Source organism: Corvus cornix, chromosome 2, assembly GCF_000738735.6.
Source record: "Corvus cornix cornix isolate S_Up_H32 chromosome 2, ASM73873v5, whole genome shotgun sequence".
Taxonomy (NCBI): domain Eukaryota; kingdom Metazoa; phylum Chordata; class Aves; order Passeriformes; family Corvidae; genus Corvus; species Corvus cornix.
Window position 1 is genome coordinate 118982401 of NC_046333.1, and position 13251 is coordinate 118995651.

The 13251-nt window shown below is 37.4% G+C and overlaps 1 protein-coding gene across 4 annotated transcripts in view; it reads right to left on the minus strand.

Moving 5' to 3' along the window:
* PDE7A (phosphodiesterase 7A) overlaps positions 1–13251 on the minus strand; it is a 75890-nt gene that overhangs the window by 49984 nt on the left and 12655 nt on the right. The window lies entirely within an intron of this gene.

Consider the following 13251-nt stretch of genomic DNA (forward strand, 5'->3'; position numbering starts at 1 on the left):
TCACACAAAAATATTAGGTTGTCAAAAAAGATTCAATTTCAAGGGGAAAGCTGGAAGATTCAGATTCACAAATTAAGCAGAGATAGCAACAGAACATCTGAAATAAATAAAGTCTGGCTTTCATTCTCTTGTGATTATTTTCATTAAATAACTGAAGAACTACGGAGGACAAACACTGAAACTGGTTATACCATTTGCTGTCAAATTCACAAATCAACATTGTATCTCATTTATAATATGATAGCAAATGAAAATAACAATTAACTTAAAGTCATCACAGAGTTTATGAAGAAAAAAGGGTGTCAAAGAAAGATCATATTGGCCATGCCCTAGCAATTCACAGAAAGGCAAAGTACAATTAAGAAACAACACACGGTATCATAGTATATGAAATACAGAAAAGATTGACCAACTATGTTCAACTTTTCTTCACCTCAACAAAAGAACCCCTAGTGTTTCAAGCTTAAAGAAAACCCAAACAAATGAAATGAACAAAAAAAACCCCAGAACAAACAAAAACCAAACAACAAAACACCCCCCCCATATACAAACACAAACCATTCCAATTACAGTTTCTGCTACAATGTTCTTCCTAGAGGAAATTAACCTAGAGATGCATCAGCACTAAACACTTATTTCAGAATTTGCTTACCCACCATATCCAAAAATGCTTTTAGTCTTCCAATTGAAGATAAACTGACCAATTTCAGCTGAATTCCTTAAACTTGGAGAAGCTCTAATGAGACAGGAAGCTGAAAACCCCAGCCTTCCCCATGCCAGAGGCCTGCCATTTCAACACCTTCCCTCACTTTCCAGACCATAATGTATTACCGCCAGCTTCCCACCTTTCATTTTATTGAGCTACCAATACAACCCTTTTTTACATACTTCTAAATTCTCATTCTCTGACCTGTCACAGATGCAAATTTCTTATAGCAAATTTTTTTTAAAACTTGCTAATGAAGTTTAAAAAAGCTATTTTCATGCAAACCTTATGTTTTATAGACATTTACACAGTTGCAAACATGTAGTTATTGCTTGGCATTAATATTCTGTCAGCACATGGGTGCCAGCAATCCATGCATGCAAACACTTCATCAAAACCCAAATCTACTGATTTCAGCTTCTCACCCGCTACAGATAAAGCTGACCCTGAAACAGAGAGAGCTTTTCAGTAGCGTTGTGCCTCATGTCTGCAGGTGTTGAACTGAAAAGGACTACTGTGTTTGAGACTGAAATACACTGAAAAGGCTCAGCTTTCAGTTACAGAAATTGTCAATTGTCAGTGTAAGAAATATTTTCCTGGATATAAAAAAAGGGGATTTGTTTTTGTTTGGTTTACCTTTTTTTTCTAATGGGTCAGTACTAAGAAAAAAGTAGCTGACGAAGGAACAGAAGAATTATAAACTCAAAACTAATATAAAAAAATTCCCAGACAAAAAACAACGTATGATTGCAATCCTGCTAGGAGGAGGCATGGAAGGAGTTATGGAAACAGGCATACAAAGAAAGTGTTCTTTTAATAGATGAATACATTTTTGATACACTTTGCTGCTGACACATTGACATAGCAAAAAAGGAGGAAAGTTAGAGGAGAAAATGTAGGGACTTCTTCAACTACAACTAATATCCTTCTACAACCTTCTCTAAAGTACTATATCCTTGTACACACTCCTCATTATTCAACCTGAGTGCACACTATCACGTTTACAAAATTCCAAGACCTCCTACAATTAAAAGCCACTTTCAAGTAATTTTTCTTACAGGGATTTCACAGCAGTACACTTCTGAATTTAATATGACATTTTTGAAAGTAACAAGATGCTACTTTCATTGTCAAGCCTTTAACACTAAACAGAAATTGAATTAAGCATAGAAAAGAAGTTATTTCAACAGGACTTAAAAGATTTACATTTGTAAAATTACGTTTCATTTCCATTTTTCTTAGTTATCCTGCAAGGATGCTGAAAACAGCCATACAATTATTACATTGTTTCTTAAAGAAGCAAGAATTGTAGCAGTACCAACAAGAATGTTTATCTCTGAAGCTCCTTGCCACCCACTGGACACCTGTCAGTCTTGGCACTGGCCTTTATGTGCCCATGTAAAGAAGATTTTGCATGGCATAGCCCTCTCTTGACCAAATTAGGCTAACCTCATCTGCATTGACATCAGTGCCTACAATTTTGGAATCTCACTGACAGAAATAGCTTTACCACAGGGCCCAGCATACAAATTAAGCATCTGTATAGGGCATGCTGAACTTGTGGAAGTGATAAAAAGCTGTAGTGGAAAAATCTTAGCACATACTTTGAAGCTGTATCTAATGAAGGCAACAGTTAGCTACTCTGGGTGAATTTGTTATTTGAAGTCTGGGGTTTAGTCCACTTGCTGTATTCTCTGTTTGCACACAAGCTAATGATAAAACCTTACATTTTACCCAAGAAGCATGAGCAGTAGCTCATTAAGTATTTCAGGTATGTGGAAATCACACAGTTTTAATAACAGATCCCAGTTTTGTCTTCAAATTTGGCATCACTAAGCATCCCATTATTCTGCAAGAAGCCATTTTAGCTTGCTACAGGATTATCTCCAGGACTAAACTTGTGCTGTCTGCATGACAAACTAAAAATATCAAGACACTGTTAGTTTCATTAATGTTATATGACTTAGGCAGTAAAGGGCAAATCTGGTATATTGGACCGTAATTATCATATTAATGTAGTGAACTAATTTTACAGAGGAACTTTTGGAAATGAGCAGAACAAAAAAATTAGGCTAGATAAGCAACCCCTGAAACACATTTGGAAAATGAGGTAAGAGAAAGAGAGGAGTAACTTGCATGATTGTAGCAAAATTCCAGGCTTTTCATCATTATGTCAGAGCTGGGAGTTCACAGATCAAAAGGGGTACAGCACCACTTGCCCCGTTTTCCAGGGGAAAGGAGGATCTGTTGTCAGTTACTTCTCCAAATATGATGGAAGACAGACACAAGACCTCAATATAATTAAAGCCTTTCTCATTTTGACAGAATTTTAGGACTCGTGGAAATACATATCATCATGCAGACAAAAGAATAGTAGAAAACATTAAGAACACTTTTTGCTTTAGAATAAGTTACTGAATATGGATGTCATTGCTCCTGAAGGGAACAGTACTGCAAGTGCAAAGAGTACTCCCAAATACATAGCTAAAAAATGTAGAAAGAAATGCAACCCAGTCTGTAGTTCAAGATCCCTGGGGTTCTGCAGGTTCCACGGGGAGCCACCCTGTTATACACACAACAGAACCTTGCCTCTCATGCTATAAATCAGTCTACCTCCACCAAAATTGCCCCACTGTCTTCCTTATTGCTTCCTACACAAAATTACAAGTTGTCCCCATGCCTCTCATCAAAATTTTCCATGTGCAAACAATGCACTCTCACTCTACTGTCCCCTCTTTTGCATCATATTTCACCAAATAGTGTAGGAGAAAAGGAAAAGAAAGGTAGCACATACTGTGGCTAACTCATTAGCCTGGGTGAAGTCCTATCACACACCATACCAGAAACTCCTTGAAATCACCAGTGAAAAGCCCAACTCTCGGTCCTTCATTTACTTTCCACACTGCAAAGAGCAAAAACTTTTCAAATCCTAACAATAATCAATTCATTTTCAACACTGAGCTTCTTATTCTGCTTTGAGGTATTTATATTAAGTAGTTTTTATGTCTTTCAAGGAAGTTTCAGACACGTCTTTCTAAACAAGCAATACAAACATTTTGGAAAATATCCTGCATTGAAAGGTATACATGGCAACAAATCATTAGCCAAAACAGTCAGTTTATTATAATCTACACTTATGATACCCTTAATTTTAAACTCACCCCCAAAAAATATTAAAAAAAAAAAAAAAAAAGAGTACAAGCAATTCTCCTACAGCACATACCTGCTGTTGTTTAATAGACTGAGAGTAAGATTCCATTCTGGTTTTTCACAGAGTTCCCAAGTCAATTTATGCCCATAAGTTGTTGCACCCATAACTAAGTCATAATCCTTTACTTAAAAAGTAAAGTAAAAAGTAGAAGGTCTGAAATGGCAAAAGGCTTCACATACTGCAAAGGGCTCAAACTCCAAAGGCAGAATTAACTTTTTCAGTGGCTCCTCTAAAGCATTCATCAAAACTATCAGAGCACTTCACAAACTGTTGCCCACAGAAGTTGTGGATGCCCCATTCCTGGAATTGTTCAAGGCCAGGCCGGATGGGGCTTTGAGCAACCTGGTCTAGTGGAAAGGGGGGATGGAACTAGATGATCTTTAAGGACCCTTCCAACCCAAACCATTCTACAATTCTATGGTAAGTATTTATCCTCAAACTCCAGCCCAGCATCAAGATCAGAGCCCAAACATCAGTTCTTCTGGACACACAATTTAAGACTGCTAGAATTGTATTCTTCCATTTTTTAAAATCACATACAGCACTGCTCCCCAGCCTAAGTATCTCCCTCTTTTGTGAGGAGGTGAAGGAGAGGAAGAGGGCAGGAAAGGCAAATCAGGCTGCAAGATCTCACATCAAGCTTTCAACAAATGAGAAGCATAAAATCATGATCTAGGAAAAGCTTGATGTACATGTCGATACTAATAAGCAATTACAAGATGGAAGCATGAGAGGTATCTTTTTCTCCAGAGTGGCATTTAACTGCCTTTTAAATACACACAATCCTTCATTCTTCTCAGACAAAAAACACAAGGTCTGGTTAAAATGCTTTTCACAACAAAAGCAAGTACATTTTTACCAATAAAGGAGGTAGAGATTTCCTGTAAAACATTATGAAAATTAAAATCTCACAATGCATTGATGTAAGAATGTTAACATGGATTGCAGAGGCAAATGAACTGTGTGTTTCCTAAATGCTGTGATTGTCTCTAGAGTAACATCCATAAGGGAAGAAAACTTATTTCACAACTTTCCTGTTTTGCTTCAATTTAAAAAAAAAAAAAACAAACAAACAAAAACACAAAAAACAAACAAACCAGAAAAACCCAGAAAAAAACAAGCCAACAACCAAACTATGAAACTATCGGTCAGAACATACTTTACCCATATAACTTAAGAAAGAAATTAGAAACTCTACATTCATGTCAGAGATCACTTCTGGTGTTTTAAGATATAAACTACATACATAACCCATAATTTCTAATTATAGAAAACAAAAATCTGTTTCAAAAATTAACACATTTAAAATGTATCTTGAGCAGTAGAGAAATAAATCTTTATATCGAGATATACAAATACAATCAGCATGTAAGCTGGAAATGAATGCACAAATTTAAAGCAATCATTCTTAACCGGTGAGCAAACTTTTTACAGAAAGTAGCACAATGCAAAAAAAATTAAGGTAGTTCTGTAAACTGATACTTTTTTATCCTTCTAGACCTGAGATACTTACACTTTTCCATGAACAAGTGAACTTTCAGCACTGTTTCTATTATCAGCAAACATTTTTATTTTATTTTCTATTACCAGCACTGGCGGTTTCTATTATCTACAAACCCAAAAGTTCAGTAAAAATCTTTAAAACTGTGGGTTTAGCAGTAGTCTGAAGCCATTTCCTCTAGGTACACAATGCCTGCTAAGGTTGTAAGCAGTGTAGTAATCAGGGCTAGGTGTGGACAGGGCATTAGCCATAAAGCAATCTGTCCTTAATGATGCGAGTAAGTTTTCAAGTGCACAGTTCATGCCAAAATGCCTTTGATTCTGAAGATTCAACACTGTAAAAGCTTTGAACAGGTTAGCCACAAGAACACTGCAGAGCGCTAGAGAGCCTCCTCCTTTATAATAATTGAAATGAGACTAAACACTGTTTAAATTTCCTTTTTTTAATAAAAATAATTGCTTGATGTTTTAAAAATCCACAGGTATAGGACAGTTTATCTGAAAAACTGATGCTTCATCCTCAGGTAAAGGCTTGTTTTTAGTGGTACAAGACTACTTCAAGTAAGTACTTCCAGCCCACCCTTGAACTGAGAGATTGCAATGCTGCACAGGGTACAACAGCCAGGGCCGGCACTGACTTGCACCTCAATGCATGGACATTGTTGCATCTTCTTTTTATTCCCGAATTTTGCAAAAGAGGTTTCAATGTAACACTCAACATCCGAGAAGTAGAAGTATGACCAATAAGCTGAACTCCTTTGGTGGCTCCAGCCTCCCCCATACCATGGGCACGTGCTACAGGAGGCTCGCTGCCTTTCAGCTGTACACCTTTCAGCCTTCCACTGAAGTATGGCTTGTCCTAAGGCAATATATATTATTCCACCTCTTCCTGAATCCAGACATGTTGTGGAGAAGTGGGACAAGCTCATACAAATGCAAGGCTCCTGAAATGAGGAACTGGAGTAAAAAAAAAAAACAAACTTATTTTTTGCAAGTAATGTTGACCACAAAAACACAGCTTTGAAATCAGAATTTTAACTTCTTCAAGGGTTAGAAAGGCAAGTCTATTATTGTATTACAGAAAAATACTGTTTGAAAAACAGCCTACAGCTGTGAAATGCACAGGATAAATTTTAGTTCGCATCAAGCACTACTTTTTCATGTTAATACTTTTCCCTTTTTTGTAGGGGAAAAAAAGACAACTAGAATCTAAGAAATGTCTTTGAATGCAAAGTTATAAAGGTCACAACAATATCCCCCACAAAACCGCACGAAGGGACAATAAGCTACCTTCTACTGACAGATGAGATTACTGGAAATTCTCACAATATTTCCATGGTAATCACTCCATACAAAATGGAATTCTACAGGGTGAAATTAAGCAAGTAGCTCAGCAACACCCAACCCCTTCCTCCCTACAAATTAAATTACATCATAAACCCCTTGAAAGAGGAATTTATTTTTATTTATTTTATTCTCTAAACAAATATCCCAGAATACTTATTTATTTTGTTTTATTTTTTCCTAGACATTTTTTACCATAAAAATATATTCTGACAAACTCCCCTGATGGATTGCTTTGCTATTTTTTTCTCCTAACAACTCTGTATAAATCATGTCCCACAGTTTGATAATCTCCCTTTAAAACTGAAAGGGTGATGATTTCCGTAACTGCCAGTATTTTTATTATTTCAAACATAAAGGGTGAAACATAAGAAACCCAATGAACAACTGAATAGAAAGCCCCCTTGCTACACTATAAGACTAAAAACAGGAGAGAAAGTTTAACACCGACATTACTTATTTTTGTTTGCTCTTAAGACCGAAAAAAATGGGAGGTGAGGGAGGTCTGAACAAATCTTTGAGACAGAAATTTAATTTTCAAGGAACCACATTCAAATTTGCATCATTGTCAAGGCTGGGGAAGCTCACCTCTGGCTTGTAGTGAGGCATAAGAACTCCTGAAATATGATGAGCAAGCATTCTGCAAAGCCAGAAGAGTAACTCACCTCTTCACAGGAGCTGGGAGAAGTGACTGAATTCCTAAATCTATAAATGTCAACAGCATGTGTACTCTAAGAAAGGGGAAGCCAACATTCATGGACTTTTGTTTAGCTCATGACAATTTACCACCTGCAGGTCACAGCTAAGCATTACCACCACCTGCTTAATCCAGAAGAAACCTGGGCTCCACTTCACAGTTCACACAAACAGGGAACCAGAAGTGAAGTCAGGCATACTTTTGCCTCCCTCAACAAGCAACAAGCACTCTTTTTTCACCCCTGACAGTTTCCATTTTGGCATGCATATGCAAGAGCACACCAGTTTGGGCAAACTTTTTATAAAGTAAGTATTCCATTTTTCTATATTTATCAATGTGAACTGCCAGATATATGGAAATCCTTCAGAGAGCAACTTGGTATCACGCCAAGCACATCAGCAAGTTCTGGGCACTGAGGTGATTTGATACCACAAAGTCTAGAACAGACTCTGAGCTTATGAATATGGGAACTGCTTCCATGTATGTGCTAAATCTGTACATATCAAAGCCTGCTACATGTGTGCAGGAGCCTGCTCTGATTCCAAACCCCTCTCTCCAATAGACAATACCAGGTGACTCATTTCCTTGATATGCACATGCATCATTTGAATGTAGGTAAGAGACCTTTCCTTTACAAAATGCAGGTGGTGCCAAACTCCATCAGACTAAATCAACACCATACCTGTGATGTCCCCTAAAGTGAAAACAGTCCTGCTAATAATAACTTGGCATATTCGATGTCAGTACACATTCCTGAAAAAATTATGGGGGGGGGGCGGTTGGAGGACACATGGACAAACAGCTGGAAGGGAGGTAATCCTGCTTTCTAGGTCACTTTTTTGTACCTATAGTCAGAACTGACAGGCAAGCTACCAAAAATATTCAACATGAAAGCATGAAAAGATCACCAAATCAAGAGGGGAAAAAAAAAAAAAAAAAAAGCTAAAAACATGCATAATGTCAAGCATTACACAGATTCATATCCTGAGTTTTGCAAATAGCCAAGAACTAAAAAGGCAAATGAATTCTGTAATTACCACCAGTGAATTAACATGGTCCTTAGATGTGTTGATATAAAAGGATAATTCAGTACCTATAAAGACAGTTTAATCTTTAACAAAACTGATAAAACTATCTTCAGTATCTTGATATAGGTGCTAGTTAAATCTACAAAACCCTACTCCAAGTAGGACATCAATTTTTTTTGCTCATACTCCTGGCTAGATTTCTGCAACTATCAACAGCCCACAACTGAACTCAGACAACACAATGAAGGCCTCTGAGATGTCAAGGCTGCCAGATTCTGAAGCTGTGTGATGACTCTACATTAGGTTCTGCATTGTCCTGGCAAAAGAACACTCTGTGTGCTGATGGAACCACCATCATTAATACACACAAGAAGTTTTTCATTACAATACAGAAAAAATGTAGTCAGGCATTAACTAGTGAGGTTCTTTCCATCCCCCAGCCACCCCTGAAAAGTGCAGATCCTCAAATTCTCTTAGAAATCTTCTATCAAGGGAGTGCTTTCAGGAATAGCAACAACCCATGCCAAAATACTATCAGAATAATATACTTGGTCATAATGGAATGGCTAAGATAAAAACCTATTTTAAAAAGCATAAAACATTTGAAAACGTAGTAAGTACCCATCAATTTTATCATGTAACATCTATCAGTGTTTGTAATTTAAAGGCATTAGGATTCCACTTTTTTCATCAACAGAAAAACAGTAAGTTAATTGTTACAGAAATACGGAGAATTTTATGTGAAGTGTTAAATTACTGAAAACATGCAAACTTGAAATGAAAGCTTAAAAAAGAGGATAAAAACTATGATCTCCACTACTATGAATAAAAGCCTAGGAACAAAAAAAGTAAATTCCAATAGCTGCAATTATGATGCTTCACCTATTGCATTTGAATGAAAGCAACAGGATACAGAAATAATTATTTGCCATGATGCACAAAGCATTTTTTAAATCCAATTATTTAAATCATTATCATCTGCAAATAAAATTAACTCATCATATTATATAACAGGTATAAGGGTTAACTTCTAAGGAAAGCATTTAACTAGTTTATGCAACCTTGGAAGCTCTTGGTAAAAAAAATATTCAGGTTGTAACTGGAGTTGTTACATTTGTCAGTTCAGATACAATTTCTGGAACACTGCTCCGTAAACCTTCACTGCACGGCCATACTTATATTCCAGACAACACCAACAGAGATAGTCCTACCATAAAATCAGTTACTTCACTTCTCCAAACAACAAGTAACAGACACCGTGGAAAAAACCCCTAGAAGTTCACTTCAGAAAAAGCTGTTTTGTTGGGTTTTTTTTTTTCCACTTATCTGCATACCCTGAAAACAGTTTTCAGAAAGAGACACAATACTGAAAACATCCTGTAGGTCTCATCTTCCAGAAGAGACCTTAATCACCAGCTTATTCGGCTTTCATTCTTCCTGCTCATTTTCTTACAACCACACTTTCCTTGCCTATACAAGAGGTACCGCAAGTTCTTAAGTAACTGACATCATTTCCAAAGACAAATCACCTAGATGGCCGGACAAAGCTGATTAAAAAGATACAGTACATCCATACCAGCTTCATTTGAATGCGTGGGAGGAACCGACAGTGGTGCCAGCACATTTATGTAATGTGGTCACTGCAGATGTTCAAACGCTTTGAGTTGTCAGCTGGATTTGGAGATACACATCACAAAGCAGACTGGCAATTTAAAGAAGAACCCTCCAGGTGGTGTTGTGTGGATTTTAACATGGCAAAACATCTCGAAAAACATGCTGGGATATCTACCATATAGAACAGGTTTTAAAAACCTCAATGACACATTCCTCCATGGGCTAATTAGAATTAATTTGTGCCCCATGGCCTCAAGAGTTGCTCCTGGAATACTTAAAACTCCTTAATCATCTTTAAGAAGGCACCCTTTTGCCATAATTTGGTCTATGACTGTAGGACAATTTAAAGTAGCAAACCTGAAAATTCTAAATTCCAAAACTTCTTTATTCCAGAACTTGTCCATCCACGTATAACATTTTTAAATGTGTTTATTTCTTTTCGAAGTGTGTGCCTGACAGAGAGAATGAATAAATAACCTCATCTGTCCCTTTACTACTGCCAACAGAAACCAGAGGGCTGCACTTGGGCCACCTTTTGTACCCTTACAATGAATCAAAGGACAAGAGCAAAGAATGTATAGTTCTTAAACACCACTATACAGGAACTCCTGTCTCAAATATGTGAAACATCTACCCATGAACATCCTCCTCCCCCCCCAATTTTTTTTCCTTTTAAATTACACACTCAGCTATGCCTTTTGCCTGTCCTTCCTACTAGTTTTACACATTCAGGTATTTTTCTCCTTCGCACTGCTGTTGAAATATTTTACCTCTGTGTTTTTAATATCAAAAAGTACAGCTTACACTTGAAAATACCACGTTTTCTTGATGAATTCTAGTTGAAGTTGTAAAGTTAAAAAAAAGACAAACCAGCATTCTTAGACAAGAAAGCAGGAGATGCTGACTTTATGTGCTGCATTTTGTGAGTATAAAGGACATATTATTGGAGTTTTCACACAGCAGGATGAAGACTCAGCATTACCAGGTACAGACCTTATGCATCTGTCCTGCTTGAAAACCCTTAAAACAAGCAGCTTGGCAGTCCTTTCCTCAAAATGCTTACTAATAAGTCAAATAATAAGTTAATACTTAGATACTTGAAATATACCCAGGAAGGTGAACATTCATGAAAGATAAATGCAGTTGCTATCATGCCAACAGTATTTTAATGTCTATGGAATACTAAGAAAACATTTTATTTTAAAACCAGAGATGGATTCTAGTCTAAAGCAGAAGACATCATGCTGCTCTCCATAGCAAAAAACATTCCCAGTAATCAGAATAACCCATGATTGCTGTTGGAGGCTTAAATAAGTCTTGGAGATACAGCATAAAAAAGTTATCATCAAAGACATGTCCTTTTCTAACAAAGCAATTTTTCACAAATAAGCATAAACACATTAATTTCATTCAGTGAAAAAGTTATACACCACAGTTCAAAGTGAAAGCAACACCAAAGAGGCCAGCACTAATGCCTACTGCAGTATCTGCGCCAGAAATTCTGTGTTACTGGTTCTGGGCCCCCATTTGCACGATCAAGACCCAAAGTATTTGCCTTCATTCTCAACCCTCTTCCATCTCAAACAGCAGCATCAAAGATTACAGACTAACCAGACCCTTCTTCCCTAAGCATGAGTCCCTCTTCCCCCCAAAAGTATAGGAGCAGAACTGTTATTTTCTGTGGTAGACAAAAGAGGCTATAGGAGAGCCATTAAGACTTGGAAAGGGAACTTATGTGTCTGCACAGCTGAGGTGGGAACAGAGATGCTGAAGGAGACAGACACTTCAGTTCCTTTCAACCAGATCACACAGGACACAGGAAGTCACTGCTGTAAGGGCAGAGAAGACTAAGTCCCTTATCTCACCTAAAGTCCTTGTACAATGTCTCAGCCCCAGAGAAGAGGTTTAACAGTATTTTGACTTCTAATTTTATTGCAGCATTATTTTTAATAACAGTACTGAGAAAGATTTAAAATGCAGACAACCCATGCATATTTCAGCCAAGTAAGTGCAACTATCTAGTTCAGAAATGCAAACTGGGAAAAAAAGTATTTAGATACATAAGGTTTAGACTTGCACACTAGAAAATTAAAGAACATAATTACTTCACTAATTATCTATTTCAACTACAAAACCATTTCATCTGCCTTGCAAACTGCAAAGCTCCCATCTTTGTTGAATCCAAACATTACATTCTCGAATGCACCAATTAATTTTCGCTAATATGTTTCGTTTTCCTGAAACAGAAAATGTAGGACCATGGACTGATAAAACAGTGAAAACCTGCAGGATGCCTGGGATTCGTATAAAAAAATAAGAGACCAAAAAAGTACTGCAATGACATGATATGATATTAATTCCCTTTCTGCATATAACCAAGCTTTGCCAGGTTAAGCATGAAACTTGACTTCAAATAATTTCAGTTTGTTATGGGTCTAAGTAACCCATATCAAAAGCCTCCTCTGGATATCATTGCCCTGGTGCTTTTACCAAACCCCTTCCAATTGCTAAACTGTGGACTAAGGACAAAATCACATTTTCACAGTCTCCCTTCACAAGCTATTTCAGGCCTGTACTCTCTACTGGTTGACTTTGATGTTGAGACAGCAGTCAAAGGAAGAGTATGGTTTCAGAAAAAAAATACAGAAACTAAAAACTGTAAACAGAGTCTCCATCTGAACCTTCAGTAGAATGAGGCCCACTTCCAAAACCAGGATTCTCTTTCCCTGTGTACTTGCTTTTACAAGTCACTTCAACCCTAAGTAAAAACTACCTCTCCTCCCAAATTACTAAACACTTTAATAACCACACTCTGAAAGACGCTGTCACTCCATAGTTAGAGCACAGTTCTCACACCTGCACCTACCCAAAGCCAGCATGCCATCCAGAAGCAGGACTGTTAAAGCTGCTGGTGAATTATGTGCTAGGCACACCTCAAATGCGGTCCCTTTATCCCAGTTGCATGCAGGCAGCAGTACTGGACCTGCCGGAATTCGAGACAAGGCAGCAGCACAGGGGGCCCAAATGGGAGGCACAGCACCTATGAGACAATACCATAGACCAGACGCATGTGAAGCAGTTCACATCCTTGTGAGTCCCCAAGAGAGGCTTCAAAGACCACTGGAACAGAAGAGTAAAATCTGTCACACTG